Raw genomic sequence first — 22,258 nt, forward strand, 5'->3', positions numbered from 1 at the left:
GCTCCGGCAACGACGCTCCGGTCCGGTGAACACCAGCAACGGTCGTGGATGTCTTCGACTCTTCCGCCACTGTCGCCACCTCCTCCTCTTGACTTCTCCTCCAATCGAATGGAACTGCTGGAGAGGGTGGGTTGGGGAGTAATGAAGGGAATGGGGAGAAACCGCAACATCGCTGAGGGGGGAAATGGCCAGTCGTGGGAGATGGAGAACAGAAGTCATGCGCGGCGTGCGGGCGCGACAGTAGTTCCACCGCACGCCCCGACTCGCAACCGGTCTCGTCCGAGGGAGAAACAGCATGCGGGCAAACTAAGAAAACTCCACACACCGCCCTTGTCCTACGTGGCACACAAAAACTGCCTCACTATGTCAAGATTCGTGCAAATTTAAGTGGATGGCGATCCACGCGTGTGGGCAAGTTGCAATAGTGTCACACGTGTGGGCGTTAGTATTTTCGTTAATTAGAAGAGAAACACTTTTTAAAAATTGCATAAACTTTTTAACTGTAAATATATTTCAAAAACACAAACATTTTTTTTGAAAAATAAATAAATAATTGTTATTGCATTTTTTAAAGTAAACATGAACAATTTTTGAAATATTAAGAAAATCGTAAAAATCTGAACATTTACTGAAATTCTGATTTATTCTGAAAAATAGGATCATTCTTTGAAACTCCAACTTTTGTTTTGAAAAGTGAACATATGTTGCATATATTAAAATTCTAAGAATTGAAACATTTTCCGAAATTCCAAATATTTTTGATGATGCAAGACTTTTTTCAAACATGCAAACATTTTTTCAAAATGTGAATTTTAAAAAATCATTTCTTTGGAATAGAATTAACATTCGGAATGTGATCACAATTCGAAATTCTGACTCGTTTTCCGAAATTTGGAAAATTATTAAATATTTTGAACTTAAATTCTGTTTTTTAATATGTGAACAGTTTTTTAAAGCTATTTTGATAATTGAGCAGTGATAATAAAATTACAAACTATTTTTGAAATTCTGCAATATTTGAAAAATAGGAAAGAAACAGAAAAGAATGATAACGAATAAAAAAGAAACCAAAAAGATGAGAAAATAAAGGAAAAATCGAAAAGCAGTAGAAGAAATAAAAATTTGGTTTGGGGGACCTTCTAGTAGAAGGCATGTACTGTTATATCCGGTCGAACTCGGCCTGCCCATCTATTCATCTATTTTGTTGCTCGTATCGATGCATGTGCGAATCAATGGCAGTTTGCCGCTTGATGCGGCAAATAGTATTTTCGGTTCCTATATGCCGCACATTGTGGCAAAGTGCCGATGTTTCGCACAGGGGCACATAACCTGGGCCGACCAATTTTCAGTGGCACGCGGAGGCACCTTTGTGAGGTTAAAAAAGCAAAAGTTACGTTGCGCACCTGAAGTGACTTGCTGTTTAATATCTAACTTGGGTATTTAATACGGCAGTATTGTTAGATCAAACGTCTTATTAAAATTCAAACATGATTTTTTGAAGGAACTAAATAGTTTTTGAAACGCGAAATATTAAAAAAATCAAACAAAATTTTAGAAAATGAAACATCTCTTGATTTTACGATTTTTCTAAAAATGGAAATATTATTTGAAATTGGGAATAAAAGTGAAAACACGAACATGTTTGGAAACTCTGAACGAAAATTGAAAACATGAAAAAAAAGATATGAACAAAATTTGAAAATACAAATATTTTTTGAATCTATTTACAATTTATGAAAACACGAGCAATTTTTGAAAATAAAACAAATTGTTAACAAATGCGAACATCTTCTAAAAACACGTTTTTGTTAAATTCACGAACATTTGTAAATTTGTGAAAAAAGTGAAAAATTCCAACTTTTTAAATTTTTGGACACTTTTTGTAAGGTGCAAAGATTTTTTGAAGTTGTGAACAATTTTTGATAAAATGAGAACAATGTTTGATTGGGAACAATTTTATGGAACGCTGAATTTTTTTGAAAAGCAAGAAACGTTTTTGAATTCTCAAACTTATTTTGAAATAAAAAGAAAAAAGGAAAATAAATAATTCCCGAGAGCTCTGCCTTAAGCGCCAGTTAGGCAGCGCCCACAGGCGCGCGTTCTGGGCCGGCCCAGCCACGCCTGATAGTTGTTGATAGGTAGGTGGTGGACCGTTGACTAATGGAAAAAACTGTGGATTTGAAAACAGTTCATAAATTTCAAAATAAACAGGTATATGCGAAATTTAAAAAAATGAAAAAAATGGGGCGAGAAAAACTAAATACTTGAGAACAACCTGGAATTTGGTAACAGTTCATAAATTTCAGTAACCAAAAAAAATCATATGTATGGAAAATTTCATGGATTTGTTTTTGAAAAATAAACTTTAAAAATTAAATGGACTCTGAGAAAATGTTTGCGGATTTTGGAAAAACTTTGTGGATTTGGAAAATGTTCATGCATCTGAAAAAAGTTAGTGGATTCGAAAAAGTCCACATGTTCCAAAATAAAAATAATTGGTTCTTGGAAGTTCATAAAAATTGAAAAAAACTTAGAGAAATGTGAAAATGTTTACGAATCTGAAAAAAGTACACATTTGAAAAAGGGGAAAGGTAGATAAAAGAAAGAATAATTTGGAAAAAAAAGTTTAGGAAATTTGAAAATAGTTCGCAAATTTGAGAAAAGTTCACATAATTGAAACATGTTTAAGCATTTGAAGAAAAAATAAAAACAAGAAAAACAACCATAAAACTTGTCGTGAAAAAACCAGACGAATTTTCAAATTTACACTAGTGAGAAAGAAAAAACTTAGATGGGATGAGCAAAAGGTAGAGGGAGATGTGCCAAATCCTATATACCTAAGAAAGTTCATCCCCACTAAATGATTTATCTTTACATGCAGCATGCACACATCAGCAAGCCACATCACACCATGCATTCCACATCAGCAAGCCACATCACACCCATGCATTCCCATCGCAAGGCGCAATCCCACCTCCTCGGTGTCAACTAACCATTTATTTCTCCTAAATTCAAGCCATGCATTATTATAGCCATCTGATTCAATGAGCTACGAACAGAGCATGTTTGGCCTTCTCCGCTTCACCTCCTTGGCCGCCACTTCTCATTCTCCTCTCAGCCACCCTCCCTTCCTCTTCCCTCCCCTCCACTTTCCTCATTCTTGCACTTCCATCCTCACCAGGGCTACATACGCTCACTGCTTCGTTGAGACGGCGTTCGCGGAACCCTAAACAACCTTTCCCAATCTTTTCCAGCCGCTCCGGTTTCTCCTTCCGCCTCCGGCCTCCCCACGCCGGTGTTCAGAGCCATTCCCTCTAGTCGCTCCTCCACTCTGGGTCCTCCTCGTGGCGGCGGCAACAGACGCACTGGACGCATCCATCCGCATCGCGGCCCCAATTTGTGTGGCATCCAGCAGGGTGGCCTCGGGAAGGAGCAGGTCGCCGGTATTCCCCCACCTCCTCGCCGCCGCCATGACCGTCAAGCCATCACCGCACAACCATGTTCAGTTTTGATTCAGAATTTTAGAGGCGGGTGCTTACGGTGTCATGCAGTACAGTGAAAAGGGTGTTCATCTCTTTTTTAGGGGAAAAGGAAAGGACGTTCCTTCAGGTTGTTGTGCTTGGGAAGACGTAACCAATGAACGTCTTGGCAATCTACCCGGAGACGGCTGAATGGGCTCCTTTCCGCTCCATATCACTTAGGGTACAATCGGCAATCTACCATCCTTGGAGAATGGCGCCAGCAAACCAACAATGTAGGTGTTTACTCCCTCTGTAAACTAATATAAGAGCATTTAGATCACTATTTTAGTATTCTAAACGCTCTTATATTAATTTACGGAGGGAGTACAACAATACAAGTTGAATGTGTTTATTAATCCCCAATCCATAGCCTTTTGCTTCCTACCTGTTTAGTTTTTATTTAATTGGAGGAGGCTATCGTATTTTTCTGTTCACAATCAATTAACTGCAACCTCAAAAAATTCTTGAATTTTTTTTGCAAGTATAAGCGGTAGGATGCACTACTGTTCATCTTGAAAGTGGATGCACGGTAAATGATGCCTCAGCCATTATTCTCTCTCTCTCTCATCTTGATCTTCTATCTCCAGATTGTCAGTCGGCATTGTTGTATACTTAGACGGGAAAGTTGTGAAAGTGCTAGAATTGTACTCGGGTTTAAGCTTTCCCCAGCCCCTTTTCATCAATGGACTCCTGATGTCTACGAAGGAGTGTGGTTTGTTCGATAAATTCCTACCTCTATATCTATCTCTGAGGTGTTTGGGTTTTGCAAAACTCCATAGACATGCAGAAGAGAAATGCTATCAACACTACGACCAAGATACAACTTTTATCAAAAGTTTTTTGTGATCTTTTTGTTCAAATAAAAATTAAGGTGAAGCAGGGTCAGGAACAATGAATCTCTTTATGTCATATACCAATCGCAGCCAAGCCTAATTTTCCAGTTTGGGGCATTCAAAGGGCCTTATGCTAATTCATGACTTTTCCTACGGTTACTTTATGCTAAAGTATATGCCATCAGTACACCATTTTCACTTAGATTTATGACGATTTCAATTTTTATCTGCAGAAAATAATTTGCAGTACAGGAAGCCATCAGAAAACATAATCACATTGTTCTTGGAAATTTTAACAAATTCAGCATAATATTCTATTTTTACAACAAAACCCTTATAGCTAAGAGTTCCGCAGCACCGCGCGGGGTATCATCTAGTAGGATTTAAGTCCCTTGCCTCTCCTCACCTCTTGCGCTGGTTGTTCTTCCCGTGGTGGGCGACCCGTTATACGGTTCTACAAACTAGTCTGGAGCAGTTTGACAACCATCCATGCATCTTTTTTGTGTTTCCGTTTTCTAAGTTTTTATTGGTTTTCTCCTCTTGTATGTTTGTTTTTTTCTTGTTCTTTTTGTTCTTGTGTTTTATCCCTTTTTTCTTTTTTCCTTCCCCCCTGTTCTGTAACATCCCAAAATTCTAAATTTTGGAATGTTATAATAAATAGATAGATTTGATTGATTGTTTGGTTGATTGACTGAAAGTGAGTGAAATTTGAAAACTTTTCGAAGGTTAAATGAGAGGGACTAAAAGGACTTTCCCAAACTTTCATTTTTGCATTTATGCTCTCCGTGAATTCAAATACTTCTCATCACAAAACCCTGGAGAGAAGATGACATGACTTCTTCCATTATTTAAATGACAAGGGGTGTTGAAAATATTTGAATTTCATTTGGAAAATATTTCCAACCCAGGAACTTTATTCAACTCAATGATTTTCACGAGCAAAGATAAAATGACTTCTTCAAAATAAATGAAATATGAGTTGGGAGTTTCAAAGAATTAAATTCAAAGTTCTTTTGAATTTATTTTCAATTTGGAGTTATTTGAGTTTTATTCAAATTATTTTTCTCCAAAAATAAAATATATGAAAAATAGGGTAACATGATTCCCTACAATAGAAAATTGGACAAAAATAAATTTAAAATCATTTTGGTATTTTTAAAATGATTTTTATTGGATTTTATTAGACCAGTAGCACCCTTTGAATTATCTCAATTCGTGTGGATTTTATTTGACTCTGGAAAAATGTTCAGCTTGAAGGAAATGTTTTTCTGAAAATTTTGATATATTATATGCCTATAGTTTTTTATTTATTTAAGGTTTTTCTTTTTTTCTTGGCGATGTTTAAAAAAATCCCTGGGCCAACTGGGCCAAAGCCCAGCCAGCCGGCCCAAGTCGTCGCCGCCTCCCTCCTCCCGTGCACGACCGGGACTTCCCCGAAGTCCGGCGCCGCCACGGCACCGTCGCCCCTCGCCCAAGTCGGCCACCGCCCTTATAGGCTGCGCCCGGACCCCCCCCCCTCCTCGCATCGCACCGCCGCCCTTGCGCCGCATCCCGCTGCCGCGCTTTACCGCCACTGCCTCGCTGCCTCGCCGCTTTGCCTCGTCGCTGCTCGCGCCACCACCGCTGCCAGATCGCGCCGCAGACCCCGCCGCCCGCAGCCACCGTCGCCGCCCACGGTCGTCGCCAGAGCCGCTGATGAAGCTATGTACCTAGGGTAGGGTCATGGATCTGTCCAACATACCCTCCCCAAGGACATCTGTAACACCCCGGATATGATTTTCCCAATATGTACTCCAACTCTTGTCGTTTACGGTGTTAAGTTATTTTATGTTCTCGGGTTCGGGTTTTGTCTCCGTGTGTTGTTGTCGTTGTCATGCATCTCATATCATGTCATCATGTGCATTGCATTTGCATACGTGTTCATCTCATGCATTCGAGCATTTTCCCCGTTGTCCATTTTGCATTCCGGCGCTCCGTTCTCCTCCGGTGGTTATTTCTACCTTTCTTTCGTGTGTGGGGATTAAACATTTCTGGATTGGACCAAGAGTTTCCAAGCGGCCTTGGTTTACTACCGGTAGACCACGTGTCAAGTTTCGTACCATTTGGACTCCGTTTGATACTCCAACGGTTAACTGAGGGACCGAAAAGGCCTCGTGTGTGTTGCAGCCCAACACCCCTCCAAGTTGGCCCAAAACCCACCAAAACTCTCTCCATCATCTAGAGCGTTCGATCACGATCGCGTGGCCGAAAACCGCACCTCATTTGGACTCTCCTAGCTCCCTCTATGCCTATATATACCTCCCCCATTCGAAATCCCGGGTCATTCCACCCGAAACCCTAGATCTGACCCTTCGCACGCCAGACATTGTCCGCCGGCGCCGGACACGCTGCCGCCAGCCATTCCCGCGCCGCCACGTGGCACCCCACGCCGTCCCCACCACCGCGGCCCGGAGAGCCCGGATCGGGCCCTCCCGGCCCATCTCCCCGCGCGCCGCCCGAATTCCGCGCCGCCGCCGCCTGCACCTTGCTCCGCCGCGCCACCACCTTCGCTGGCCATGGCCACCGGCCGGCTCCGCCCCACGACGCCGGCAAGCTCCCGAGGCCTCCGCACGCCGTGCCGCCTCGCCGGGGCTGCCCACCGGCCGGCGCCGCCTCGCCTCCCCGCATCTTCTTCGACTCCGGCGACCGGAGCACCGGCCGGATCCGGCGAAGTCCCCATCTCCGGCGAGCATCAAGTCCCTCTCCGGCGAACCTCGTAACCCATGCGTCTAGATCTGGATCCGGATCCCATCTCGGTTGACTTTTATCCCCGAAACCCTAATATTTTGGCTATGTTCATCGCATCGTAACTCCTCATCTGTAGCTCCGTTTTGGGCATTTAGCATATCAAAATGTTCGCCTCAGAGAGCACATCATTTCATCTCATTGCATCATTTTCATTTGAGTTCATCTTGATGCCCGAAATGCTGTTAGAAGAATGCTATTTGAGATAATTGTCAGATCTGCTGTTCCAATTAGATATTTGTCATTTTTGCCATGATTATTGTGTGCATGATATGCCCCTGAGCTCTTCATGAGTTTTGTTATATGCTTTGCCATCTATACAGAGGTGCATCCCATGTATTTTTGTGATGTGTGTGGTGACTAGCACAAGCTTGCAAAATGGTGCATTCGTTAATGCTGATTTCAGGGACTTACATTTCCACTAAGTCCTTGATCTGTTTATCTCATTATGCCATATGTTCATGCTGTTTCGTAGTGATCCATGCCTCTTTTGAGGATGATCAGTAAGGATGTCTTGTTAATCTTGTAGTGCTCTATCCATCCATGTCTTTGTTTGCAATTATGAAGCACCCTAGCTTGAGTCAATCGAGCTCTACTTTTGTCATTTCGTGAATCTGGGCAGATTGTCTACTTGTTAGCAATTTTGCCGAGGATGTTGTAGTTGATCCGTGCATGCTATGTTATTGTTCTTGCCATCTCTAGCTTGTATTTTGTGTATTATTGATGGGTGTATGCTTAGATTGTCATGACTTGCTCTGTAGTGAGTGCATCGAGCTTGTAAACATGCCTACTTGATATCTGTTTTAGCATGCTCCAGTTTTCAAAGTCTGAGAACTGATTATGTTTTTGCCATGTTCACATGCTTGCAAATGTATTTTCTGATCCTTTTTGGCTCAAGGTCACTAAGGGACCTTTGTTAAGCTCTTTGTGTAGCTCCATGCCATGCTTTACTTTGCCATGTTCAGGTCCTGTAGCATATAGTTTTCATGCTCCAAAATGGGCTACCTGATCTGAAATTCCAGACAAGTGTTAATTTCACTTGGTCTGAAATCTGTTTACCAAATGCATTTTTGCCATGCTTGTTTGAACCTGTTAATGGATGAATTGGCCGTAGCTCAGTGCTAGTCTTTTGTTTAGCATCATGAATGGACCCCTGCCATGTATTTTGATGCCATGTTTGGGTGCTGTAGCATGTTCATCTTGTTGCATTTAGATGGCTACTTGCTGTAAATCGCAGAACGTGGTCATATTTGAATTGCTTGCCATTTCCAAACCGTAACTCCGATTCCGGAGTTCTTTATATCGTTTTCAAGCGATTTCATCTCATATTTCCAGTGGCACACTTCGATTTCCATGTTGAGGTCAGGTTCATGCGTTCCTTGTCAAATCTTGCATATGCATCACATTTTGCATCCCGCATAGCATACCATCTTTGCATCATGTTGTTTGAGTTTGCACGTGGTTGATTGTGTCCTTGTTGCTTGTTTGTCTTGTTTGGGTAGAGACGGGAGACGAGTTCGCTAACGAGGAGCCCGTTGAGTTTGTTTTCGAGGATCCAGTCAACTCTGACAACTTTGCAGGCAATATGATCATATCCTCGAAATCACTACTATCTTTGCTTTGCTAGATGCTCGCTCTTTTGCTATGCCTATGCTATGATGCCTACCACTTGCTTTTCATGCCTCCCAAATTGCCATGTCAAACCTTTAACCCACCATGTCCTAGCAAACCGTTGATTGGCTATGTTACCGCTTTGCTCAGCCCCTCTTATAGCGTTGCTAGTTGCAGGTGAAGATTGGAGGCCGTTCCTTGTTGGAATATTATTTACTTGTTGGGATATCATTATATTGCCTTGTTATCTTAATGCATCTATATACTTGGTAAAGGGTGGAAGGCTCGGCCTCTCGCCTAGTATTTTGTTCCACTCTTGCCGCCCTAGTTTCCGTCATATCGGTGTTATGTTCCCGGATTTTTGCGTTCCTTACGCGGTTGGGTGATAATGGGAACCCCTTGATAGTTCGCCTTGATTAAAGCTTTTCCAGCAATGCCCAACCTTGGTTTTACCATTTGCCACCTAGCCTCTTTTTCCCTTGGGTTTTCGGAGCCCGAGGGTCATCTTATTTAAACCCCCCGGGCCAGTGCTCCTCTGAGTGTTGGTCCAACCGAGCGATGTCCGGGGCTACCAGGGGCAACTCTGGGCTGTCCTACCTGACGTCTGGCTCATCTGAGTGTGCCCTGAGAACGAGATATGTGCAGCTCCTATTGGGATTTGTCGGCACATTCGGGCGGTGTTGCTGGATTTGTTTTAACTTGTCGAAGTGTCTTGTAGAACCGGGATACGGAGTCTGATCGGAATGTCTCGGGAGAAGGTCTATTCCTTCGTTGACCGTGAGAGCTTGTCATGGGCTAAGTTGGGACTCCCCTACAGGGATTTGAACTTTTGAAAGCCGTGCCCGCGGTTATGGGCAGATGGGAATTTGTTAATGTCCAGATGTAGATAACTTGAACCTTAACTTAATTAAAATGAATCAACAGTGTGAGTTACCGTGATGGTCTCTTCTCGGCGGAGTCCGGGAAGTGAACACGGTGTTGGAGTAATGCTTGCCACAGGATGTCCTCTAGTTACTCGTTCGCTCTTTGCCTCCTCTTCTCGCTCTCTTTTGCGAACAGGATAGCCACCATATATGCTAGTCGCTTGCTGCAGCTCCACTTACTTACCTTGCCTTACCTATGAGCTTAAATAGTCTTGATCGCGAGGGTGCGAGATTGCTGAGTCCCTGTGGCTCACAGATTACTTCCAAACCAGATGCAGGGCCTGATGACTCCGTTCCAGATGACGCGCTTGAGCTCAAGTGGGAGTTCGACGAGGACTCACGCCGTTACTACGTGTCTTTCCCTGATGATCAGTAGTGGTGCCCAGTTGGGGTGATCGGGACCGTGTCGCATGTTGGGTTATCTTTTATTTTGGCGCCGTAGTCAGGCCATGAGTGTTTGATTGATTTAATGCTATTTATGTACTTTGATTGATGTGGCGAGTGTAAGCCAACTATGTACCTTCCCCTTTTATTATCTATATTACATGGGATGTTGTGATGATTGCCTAACTTGCGACATTGCTTTCAATGCGGTTATGCCTCTAAGTCGTGCCTCGACACGTGGGAGCTATAGCCGCATCGAGGGCGTTACAAGTTGGTAATCAGAGCCTTCCCCGACCTTAGGATCCCCATTGCTTGATCGTTTTTAGCGGCCGAGTTGTGTCTAGAAAAATGTTTTGAGTCATTTAGGAATTATATATCGGAGAGTTTAGGAATTCTTTTTACTTCCCAGTCTCCTCATCTCTCTGGTAAGGCATCCTGACGTAGAGTTTTGACTCTTCTCTTCTCAAATTTCACTAAGAAAAATTTAGGATCACGCGGGCATCTTGGAATCGTTACGATGGTTTTGTGACTAGAACATTGTTCTTGGTGCCTCCTATCTTTAGGGGTTGTGGCAGTGTCCCAGGGAGTTGAGCTCCGAGGTGTTGTCGTCACAATTTTATCGTTGCAATTCTGGAATACCTGAGTTTAGTACGCCGACATCGAAAATCTCTTTTATGCAGTTCGTTGGTGAGATAACCTCGACGCCACCCAGTACTGGGGCGGGAGTTCGGGAGTATCGCCATAACTTGTATAACGGATGCTTTTCGAAGGTTGAGGTAGATGGTTTTCGAAGTTTTTCTCGGTTATGTGTTGAAGGATGGATACAGCTGGATATAGGATTTGCTAGATTTGGGTGAGATATTATGCTTCCCCTGTATCCCCAACACCCGATTGCATAACCGGAAAGGTTCGGGAGTTGCATAGGTGGGAATTCTTGTAGCTCTAGTTCTTCTTCCACGGATATTTGGTTTGAGATTGGGATTTCTTACCAAGTATTCGTTCTTGATCCGTACCTTGTTGATTTATTCCTCTACCTTAATTCTAAGTGGCTTCTCAATTTATTCATATGTGACCATTTCAAGTGGAATGCATTTGTTCATTTTGTTCGGATGTGAAGACTTTATGTTGCAATTTCAACCCGTTTGATTCAGCTTCATTTTATCTGTCAATGTGCTAATGGTTGTCACCCTCTTCAGGATGGCTCCCGCTAAGAGCACCAACCAGAATCAGAATCAAGATCCGCCACCACCTCCTCCTCCTCCGGAGGCATGACAAGTTGTGATGGCCGCAACCAATGCAAACACACAGTTGATCATGCAAATTCTTCAAGAGCGCAATCAAGCGAACCAAGGCAACCAAGGCAACAATCAGAATCACTTTGCTACACTCAACCAGTTCCTTGCTAACGGGCCAAAGACTTTCAGCAATTGTGTTGAGGAAACTGATGCTGACGATTGGCTCATGGATCTATGCAAGCATTTCGAGTGCAGTAACATCAGGCCCGAGGACTTTGTCAAGTTCGCATCCTTCCAACGCAAAGATCAAGCTGCAAAATGGTTCCAGCAGTACAAGGATTCCAGAGGAGGCCGTGTGATTACCTGCGATGAATTCCGTCAAGATTTCAAAGCTCATCATATCCCTCAGAGCGTGGTTGAAAGCAAGTGTGAGGAATTCCGCAACCTGAAGCAAGGCTCTTTGTCTGTCTATGATTACAACAAGTTGTTTCAGAAGCTCGCCCGCTTTGCTAAGTAGGACGTCCCTGACGAGAAGAGCATGATATACCAGTTCAGGGGTGGTCTCGGGGAAGAAATTCAGCTAGCACTTGTTCTCTTTGAGCCCTTGAGATACGATGAGTTCTACAACATGGCATTGAAGCAAGAGGCCGCTCAACTGAGGTGTGATGCTTCCAAGAAGCGAGTCAGAGATGCTGCTCCTTCTTCCTCTAGTCAAGTGGCCAAACAGCAGAAGTATTGGCTTCCTCCTCCTCCGTTCCATCAGCCGTATCAGCAGAAGAGCAAAGGTGGCAGTGGATCTTCCCACCCACCCAACCCTGGCTTTCAGAACAAAACTTCGTCTCAAGCTCCAAGATTGAGTGCTCCGTATCACCGTCCGCTTTCAGAGGTCACGTGCAACAAGTGCCAACAAAAGGGTCACTATGCCAACAAATGCTTCAATCAGAGCGTCTCCCTCCTCCTCCTCCTGTGAGATCGGCAAGTACAGCTGTGGTCAAGCATAACCCCAAGTCCGCCAAGGTCAACTTGATGAACGCAGCTCAGGCAGAGGACTCGTCAGATGTCATCATGGGTAACCTTCCTGTTAACGATATTCCTACAAAATTTCTTTTTGACACTGGTGCATCGCATTGTTTCATCTCGAGACCATTTGTTTCTAAGCATGAGTTGCCTTTACAAGATTTGCCTAGTCAGTTATCTGTTGTTTCTCTGGGTAAATTCATGAATGCAAGCGCTATGGCCCCGGATATTACTATCACGTTGGGCGACTACAAGTTTCTTTCTTCTCCGGTGGTTCTTGGCAACTCGGATATTGATCTTATTCTCGGGATGGATTGGCTTTCTAAGCACAAGGCGCATCTTGATTGTGCCGCCAGGCAGATTCAATTGACTCATTCGTCTGAGGATGTAATTGTCTTTGCCGCTCGTGATGATACCATGCATCTGTTTTCTCTCAATGAGAGGGGTGAACTGGATGCTATCTCGCAAATTCCAGTCGTTTGCGAATATCAAGACGTCTTTCCAGAAGAGCTTCCAGGAATGCCTCCGCATAGGCCAGTTGAATTCATCATCGATCTTGAGCCTGGCATGGAACCTGTGTGCAAGCGTCCTTACAAGCTCAGACCTGAAGAGTTGAAGGAGCTGAAGAAACAACTCGATGTTCAAGAGAGAATGGGTCTCATCCGGCTGAGTTCTTCTCCATGGGGTTGTGGTGTTCTTTTTGTGAAGAAGAAGGATGGAACGGACCGACTTTGTGTTGATTACCGTCCATTGAACAAGAAGACCATCAAGAACAAATACCCACTTCCCAACATCAATGAGCTGCTCGAACAACTCAAAGGTGCCCAAGTATTCTCCAAGATTGATCTCCGTATGGGTTATCATCAGATTCGTATCCGTGAGCAAGATATTCCCAAGACGGCTTTCAGGACAAGCTTTGGTTCATATGAATACACTGTCATGTCTTTTGGCCTCGTCAACGCTCCTCCGACTTTCTCTTGCATGATGAACTTCATCTTCAACACCTACACCAATGACTTCGTTTTGGTCTATCTCGACGACATTCTTGTCTTTTCGAAGAACAAGGAAGATCATGCCAAGCATTTGCATTTGGTACTCGATAAGCTCAGGGAACACAAGTTCTACGCCAAGTTCTCCAAGTGCGAATTTTGGCTCGATGAAGTTCTTTATCTTGGTCATATCATCTCTGCCAAGGGCATTGCGGTGAATCCTGAGAAGGTGTCTGCAATTGTGAATTGGGAACCACCTTAGAACGTGAAGCAACTCCGTAGCTTCCTCGGTCTCGCAAGCTACTGTCGAAGATTCGTTGAAAACTTTTCTAAGATCGCGAAGCCTCTCTCAAATCTTCTCCTGAGGCACGTCAAGTACGTTTGGTCTCCGGAGTGTGACATTGCTTTCAATACTTTGAAAGAGAAATTGGTCACTGCTCCAGTTCTGACTCCGCCTGATGAATCCAAGCCGTACGAGGTCTTTTGTGATGCCTCTCTCCAAGGTCTTGGCGCAGTATTGATGCAAAAGAATAAAGTAGTGGCTTATACCTCTCACCAGTTGAAGCCCAACGAGAAGAACTACCCCACTCATGATCTCGAGTTGGCGGCAGTTGTGCATGCTCTTTTGACTTGGAGACATCTCTTATTGGGAAGAAAAGTGGACATTTTCACTGATCACAAGAGTCTCAAGTACATCTTCACTCAGCCTAATCTCAACCTCAGACAGACTCGATGGGTCGAAATGATTCAAGAGTATAATCCGAGTATCGAGTATACTCCAGGCAAGGCCAATGTGATTGCTGGCGCATTGAGCAGGAAGGCTTATTGCAACAGCCTAATTCTCAAGCCTTATCAACCCGAGCTTTGTGAAGCTTTCTACAAACTTAATCTGCAAGTTGTTCCTCAAGGTTTCCTCGCCAACCTTGAAGTCTCTCCTACCTTGGAAGACCAGATTCGCCAAGCCCAGCTTCTTGATGCTATGGTGAAAAAGGTGAAGATTGGGATTGCCAAGAGTCAACCCAAGTACAAGTGCTACCGCCTTGATGACAAGGATACTCTCTTCTTCGAGGATCGTATTGTTGTGCCCAAAGGTGACCTCCGTAAAGTGATTATGAATGAGGCTCACAATTCTCTCCTCTCCATCTACCCTGGGAGCACGAAGATGTATCAGGAACTCAAGCAGGCTTATTGGTGGACTCAAATGAAGCGCGAGATTGCTCAGTTCGTGAATGAATGTGATGTCTGCAGAAGAGTGAAGGCAGAACACCAAAGGCCAGCTGGTCTCCTCCAACCTCTTGCCATTCCAGAATGGAAGTTTGACCACATTGAAATGGACTTCGTGACTGGGTTTCCAAAGTCCAAACGTGGCAATGATGCTATATTCGTTGTCATCTACAAACTCACTAAAGTGGCTCATTTTCTGCCGATCAAAGAGTCAATCACTGCAGCTCAATTGGCGGAACTCTATACCTCTCGAATTGTCTCGCTGCACGGTATTCCACAAGTGATCTCTTCAGACCGTGGCAACATCTTTACCTCCAAGTTTTGGGATTCTTTTCAGAAGGCCATGGGCACCAACACTCGCTTCAGCACAGCTTTCCATCCGCAAACTAGCGGTCAAGTCGAGCGTGTCAACCAGATTCTTGAAGATATGCTCAGGGCTTGTGTGATCTCCTTTGGCATGAAGTGGGAGGATTATCTTCCTTATGCTGAATTCTCCTACAACAACAGTTTCCAAGCAAGTTCGGGCAAGGCCCCATTCGAAATTCTGTATGGCAGGAAGTGCCGTACCCCTCTCAACTAGTCTGAAACCGGTGAACGTCAACTTCTGGGTAATGACTTAATCACAGAGGCAGAGGAAATGTGCAAAGTCATTCGAGATAACCACAAAGCAGCCCAATCCCGTCAGAAGAGCTACTATGATAGTAAGCACCGTGATTTGGCTTTCGAGATCGGAGATCATGTTTACCTCCGCGTCTGTCCAATGAAAGGTACTCATCGCTTCGGTATCAAAGGGAAGCTTGCCCCTAGATACGTGGGACCTTTCAAGATCGTCAGCAAGAGAGGCGATCTCGCCTATCAACTCGAGCTTCCTTCAAACTTTGCAAATGTTCATGACGTGTTCCATATATCTCAGCTCTGAAAGTGCTTCAAGACTCCTGACCGCACCGTCAACTTCGAGGACATTGAGCTCCAAGAAGATCTCTTATCGTGAGCACCCCGTTGCTATTCTTGAAGAGACTGAACGCAAGACTCGCAACAAGTCAATCAAATTCCTCAAAGTCAAGTGGTCACACCATTCCGACCGTGAAGCTACCTGGGAACGCGAGGATCACCTCCGTTCTGAGTACCCGGCGTTCTTTCAGTCCTAGATCTCGGGACGAGATCCTTTCGTAGTGGTGTAGTGTTGTAACACCCCGGATATGATTTTCCCAATATGTACTCCAACTCTTGCCATTTCCGGCATTAAGTTATTTTATGTTCTCGGGTTCGGGTTTTGTCTCCATGTGTTGTTGTCGTTGTCATGCATCTCATATCATGTCATCATGTGCATTGCATTTGCATACGTGTTCATCTCATGCATTCGAGCATTTTCCCCGTTGTCTGTTTTGCATTCCGGCGCTCCGTTCTCCTCCGATGGTCATTTCTACCTTTCTTTCGTGTGTGGGGATTAAACATTTCCGGATTGGACCGAGAGTTTCCAAGCGGCCTTGGTTTACTACCGGTAGACCATGTGTCAAGTTTCGTACCATTTGGACTCCGTTTGATACTCCAACGGTTAACTGAGGGACCGAAAAGGCCTCGTGTGTGTTGCAGCCCAACACCCCTCCAAGTTGGCCCAAAACCCACCAAAACCCTCTCCATCATCTAGAGCGTTCGATCACGATCGCGTGGCCGAAAACCGCACCTCATTTGGACTCTCCTAGCTCCCTCTATGCCTATATATACCTCCCCCATTCGAAATCCCGGGTCATTCCACCCGAAACCCTAGATCTGACCCTCCGCGCGCCGGACATTGTCCGCCGGCGCCGGACACGCTGCCGCCAGCCATTCCCGCGCCGCCACATGGCATCCCGCGCCGTCCCCACCGCCGCGGCCCGGAGAGCCCGGATCGGGCCCTCCCGGCCCATCTCCCCGCGCGCCGCCCGAATTCCGCGCCGCCGCCGCCTGCACCTTGCTCCACCGCGCCGCCACCTTCGCTGGCCACGGCCACCGGCCGGCTCCGCCCCACGACGCCGGCAAGCTCCCGAGGCCTCCGCACGCCGTGCCGCCTCGCCAGGGCTGCCCACCGGCCGGCGCCGCCTCGCCTCCCCGCATCTTCTTCGACTCCGGCGACCGGAGCACCGGCCGGATCCGGCGAAGTCCCCATCTCCGGCGAGCATCAAGTCCCTCTCCGGCGAACCTCGTAACCCATGCGTCTAGATCTGGATCCGGATCCCGTCTCGGTTGACTTTTATCCCCGAAACCCTAATATTTTGGCTATGTTCATCGCATCGTAACTCCTCATCCGTAGCTCTGTTTTGGGCATTTAGCATATCAAAATGTTCGCCTCAGAGAGCACATCATTTCATATCATTGCATCATTTTCATTTGAGTTCATCTTGATGCCCGAAATGCTGTTAGAAGAATGTTATTTGAGATAATTGTCAGATCTGCTGTTCCAATTAGATATTTGTCATTTTTGCCATGATTATTGTGTGCATGATATGCCCCTGAGCTCTTCATGAGTTTTGTTATATGCTTTGCCATCTATACAGAGGTGCATCCCATGTATTTTTGTGATGTGTGTGGTGACTAGCACAAGCTTGCAAAATGGTGCATTCGTTAATGCTGATTTCACGGACTTACATTTCCACTAAGTCCTTGATCTGTTTATCTCATTATGCCATATGTTCATGTTGTTTCGTAGTGATCCATGCCTCTTTTGAGGATGATCAGTAAGGATGTCTTTTTAATCTTGTAGTGCTCTATCCATCCATGTCTTTGTTTGCAATTATGAAGCACCCTAGCTTGAGTCAATCGAGCTCTACTTTTGTCATTTCGTGAATCTGGGCAGATTGTCTACTTGTTAGCAATTTTGCCGAGGATGTTGTAGTTGATCCGTGCATGCTATGTTATTGTTCTTGCCATCTCTAGCTTGTATTTTGTGTATTATTGATGGGTGTATGCTTAGATTGTCATGACTTGCTCTGTAGTGAGTGCATCGAGCTTGTAAACATGCCTACTTGATATCTGTTTTAGCATGCTCCAGTTTTCAAAGTCTGAGAACTGATTATGTTTTTGCCATGTTCACATGCTTGCAAATGTATTTTCTGATCCTTTTTGGCTCAAGGTCACTAAGGGACCTTTGTTAAGCTCTTTGTGTAGCTCCATGCCATGCTTTACTTTGCCATGTTCAGGTCCTGTAGCATATAGTTTTCATGCTCCAAAGTGGGCTACCTGATCTGAAATTCCAGACAAGTGTTAATTTCACTTGGTCTGAAATCTGTTTACCAAATGCATTTTTGCCATGCTTGTTTGAACCTGTTAATGGATGAATTGGCCGTAGCTCAGTGCTAGTCTTTTGTTTAACATCATGAATGGACCCCTGCCATGTATTTTGATGCCATGTTTGGGTGCTGTAGCATGTTCATCTTGTTGCATTTAGATGGCTACTTGCTGTAAATCGCAGAACGTGGTCATATTTGAATTGCTTGCCATTTCCAAACCGTAACTCCGATTCCGGAGTTCTTTATATCGTTTTCAAGCGATTTCATCTCATCTTTCCAGTGGCACACTTGGATTTCCAAGTTGAGGCCAGGTTCATGCGTTCCTTGTCAAATCTTGCATATGCATCACATTTTGCATCCCGCATAGCATACCATCTTTGCATCATGTTGTTTGAGTTTGCACATGGTTGATTGTGTCCTTGTTGCTTATTTGTCTTGTTTGGGTAGAGACGGGAGATGAGTTCGCTAACGAGGAGCCCGTTGAGTTTGTTTTCGAGGATCCAGTCAACTCTGACAACTTTGCAGGCAATATGATCATATCCTCGAAATCACTACTATCTTTGCTTTGCTAGATGCTCGCTCTTTTGCTATGCCTATGCTATGATGCCTACCACTTGCTTTTCATGCCTCCCAAATTGCCATGTCAAACCTCTAACCCACCATGTCCTAGCAAACTGTTGATTGGCTATGTTACCGCTTTGCTCAGCCCCTCTTATAGCGTTGCTAGTTGCAGGTGAAGATTGGAGGCCGTTCCTTGTTGGAATATTATTTACTTGTTGGGATATCATTATATTGCCTTGTTATCTTAATGCATCTATATACTTGGTAAAGGGTGGAAGGCTCGGCCTCTCGCCTAGTATTTTGTTCCACTCTTGCCGCCCTAGTTTCCGTCATATCGGTGTTATGTTCCCGGATTTTTGCGTTCCTTACGCGGTTGGGTGATAATGGGAACCCCTTGATAGTTCGCCTTGATTAAAGCTTTTCCAGCAATGCCCAACCTTGGTTTTACCATTTGCCACCTAGCCTCTTTTTCCCTTGGGTTTCCGGAGCCCGAGGGTCATCTTATTTAAACCCCCCGGGCCAGTGCTCCTCTAAGTGTTGGTCCAACCGAGCGATGTCCGGGGCTACCAGGGACAACTCTGGGCTGTCCTACCCGACGTCTGGCTCATCTGAGTGTGCCCTGAGAACGAGATATGTGCAGCTCCTATCGGGATTTGTCGGCACATTCGGGCGGTGTTGCTGGATTTGTTTTAACTTGTCGAAGTGTCTTGTAGAACCGGGATACGGAGTCTCATCGGAATGTCTCGGGAGAAGGTCTATTCCTTCGTTGACCGTGAGAGCTTGTCATGGGCTAACTTGGGACTCCCCTGCAGGGATTTGAACTTTTGAAAGCCGTGCCCGCGGTTATGGGCAGATGGGAATTTGTTAATGTCCGGCTGTAGATAACTTGAACCTTAACTTAATTAAAATGAATCGACAGTGTGAGTTACCGTGATGGTCTCTTCTCGGCGGAGTCCGGGAAGTGAACACGGTGTTGGAGTAATGCTTGCCGCAGGATGTCCTCTAGTTACTCTTTCGCTCTTTGCCTCCTCTTCTCGCTCTCTTTTGCGAACAGGATAGCCACCATATATGCTAGTCGCTTGCTGCAGCTCCACTTACTTACCTTGCCTTACCTATGAGCTTAAATAGTCTTGATCGCAAGGGTGCGAGATTGCTGAGTCCCTGTGGCTCACAAATTACTTCCAAACCAGATGCAGGGCCTGATGACTCCGTTCCAGATGACGCGCTTGAGCTCAAGTGGGAGTTCGACGAGGACTCACGCCGTTACTACGTGTCTTTCCCTGATGATCAGTAGTGGTGCCCAGTTGGGGTGATCGGGACCGTGTCGCATGTTGGGTTATCTTTTATTTTGGCGCCGTAGTCGGGCCATGAGTGTTTGATTGATTTAATGCTATTTATGTACTTTGATTGATGTGGCGAGTGTAAGCCAACTATGTACCTTCCCCTTTTATTATCTATATTACATGGGATGTTGTGATGATTGCCTAACTTGCGACATTGCTTTCAATGCGGTTATGCCTCTAAGTCGTGCCTCGACACGTGGGAGCAATAGCCGCATCGAGGGCGTTACAAGTTGGTAATCAGAGCCTTCCCCGACCTTAGGATCCCCATTGCTTGATCGTTTTTAGCAGCCGAGTTGTGTCTAGAAAAATGTTTTGAGTCATTTAGGAATTATATATCGGAGAGTTTAGGAATTCTTTTTACTTCCCAGTCTCCACATCGCTCTGGTAAGGCATCCTGACGTAGAGTTTTGACTCTTCTCTGCTCAAATTTCACTAAAAAAAATTTAGGATCACGCGGGTATCTTGGAATCGTTCCGATGGTTTTGTGATGAGAACATTGTTCTTGGTGCCTCCTATCTTTAGGGGTTGTGGCAGTGTCCCAGGGAGTTGAGCTCCGAGGTGTTGTCGTCACAATTTTATTGTTGCAATTCTGGAATACCTGAGTTTAGTACGCCGATATCGAAAATCTCTTTTATGCAGTTCGTTGGTGAGATAACCTCGACGCCACCCAGTACTGGGGTGGGAGTTCGGGAGTATCGCCATAACTTGTATAACGGATGCTTTTCGAAGGTTGAGGTAGATGGTTTCCGAAGTTTTTCTCGGTTATGTGTTGAAGGATGGATACAGCTGGATATAGGATTTGCTAGATTTGGGTGAGATATTATGCTTCCCCTGTATCCCCAACACCCGATTGCATAACCGGAAAGGTTCGGGAGTTGCATAGGTGGGAATTCTTGTAGCTCTAGTTCTTCTTCCACGGATATTTGGTTTGAGATTGGGATTTCTTACCAAGTATTCGTTCTTGATCCGTACCTTGTTGATTTATTCCTCTACCTTAATTCTAAGTGGCTTCTCAATTTATTGATATGTGACCATTTCAAGTGGAATGCATTCGTTCATTTTGTTCGGATGTGAAGACTTTATGTTGCAATTTCAACCCGTTTGATTCAGCTTCATTTTATCTGTCAATGTGCTAATGGTTGTCACCCTCTTCAAGATGGCTCCCGCTAAGAGCACCAACCAGAATCAGAATCAAGATCCGCCACCACCTCCTCCTCCTCCGGAGGCATGACAAGTTGTGATGGCCGCAACCAATGCAAACACACAGTTGATCATGCAAATTCTTCAAGAGCGCAATCAAGCGAACCAAGGCAACCAAGGCAACAATCAGAATCACTTTGCTACACTCAACCAGTTCCTTGCTAACGGGCCAAAGACTTTCAGCAATTGTGTTGAGGCAACTGATGCTGACAATTGGCTCGTGGATCTGTCCAAGCATTTCGAGTGCAGTAACATCAGGCCCGAGGACTTTATCAAGTTCGCATCCTTCCAACGCAAAGATCAAGCTGCAAAATGGTTCCAGCAGTACAAGGATTCCAGAGGAGGCCGTGTGATTACCTGGGATGAATTCCGTCAAGATTTCAAAGCTCATCATATCCCTCAGAGCGTGGTTGAAAGCAAGCGTGAGGAATTCCGTAACCTGAAGCAAGGCTCTTTGTCTGTCTATGATTACAACAAGTTGTTTCAGAAGCTTGCCCGCTTTGCTAAGTAGGATGTCCCTGACGAGAAGAGCATGATATACCAGTTCAGGGGTGGTCTCGGGGAAGAAATTCAGCTAGCACTTGTTCTCTTAGAGCCCTTGAGATACGATGAGTTCTACAACATGGCATTGAAGCAAGAGGCCGCTCAACTGAGGTGTGATGCTTCCAAGAAGCGAGTCAGAGATGCTGCTCCTTCTTCCTCTAGTCAAGTGACCAAATAGCAGAAGTATTGGCTTCCTCCTCCTCCGTTCCGTCAGCCGTATCAGCAGAAGAGCAAAGGTGGCAGTGGATCTTCCCACCCACCAAACCCTGGCTTTCAGAACAAAACTTCGTCTCAAGCTCCAAGATCGAGTGCTCCGTATCACCGTCCGCTTTCAGAGGTCACGTGCAACAAGTGCCAACAAAAGGGTCACTATGCCAACAAATGCTTCAATCAGAGCGTCTCCCTCCTCCTCCTTCTGTGAGATCGGCAAGTACAGTTGTGGTCAAGCATAACCCCAAGTCCGCCAAGGTCAACTTGATGAACGCAGCTCAGGCAGAGGACTCGTCAGATGTCATCATGGGTAACCTTCCTGTTAACGATATTCCTACAAAATTTCTTTTTGACACTGGTGCATCGCATTGTTTCATCTCGAGACCATTTGTTTCTAAGCATGAGTTGCCTTTACAAGATTTGCCTAGTCAGTTATCTGTTGTTTCTCCGGGTAAATTCATGAATGCGCGCTATGGCCCCGGATATTACTATCACGTTGGGCGACTACAAGTTTCTTTCTTCTCCGGTGGTTCTTGGCAACTCGGATATTGATCTTATTCTCGGGATGGATTGGCTTTCTAAGCACAAGGCGCATCTTGATTGTGCCGCCAGGC

This window comes from Triticum dicoccoides, chromosome 4A (assembly GCF_002162155.2).
Source record: "Triticum dicoccoides isolate Atlit2015 ecotype Zavitan chromosome 4A, WEW_v2.0, whole genome shotgun sequence".
In the NCBI taxonomy this organism is placed as follows: Eukaryota; Viridiplantae; Streptophyta; class Magnoliopsida; order Poales; family Poaceae; genus Triticum; species Triticum dicoccoides.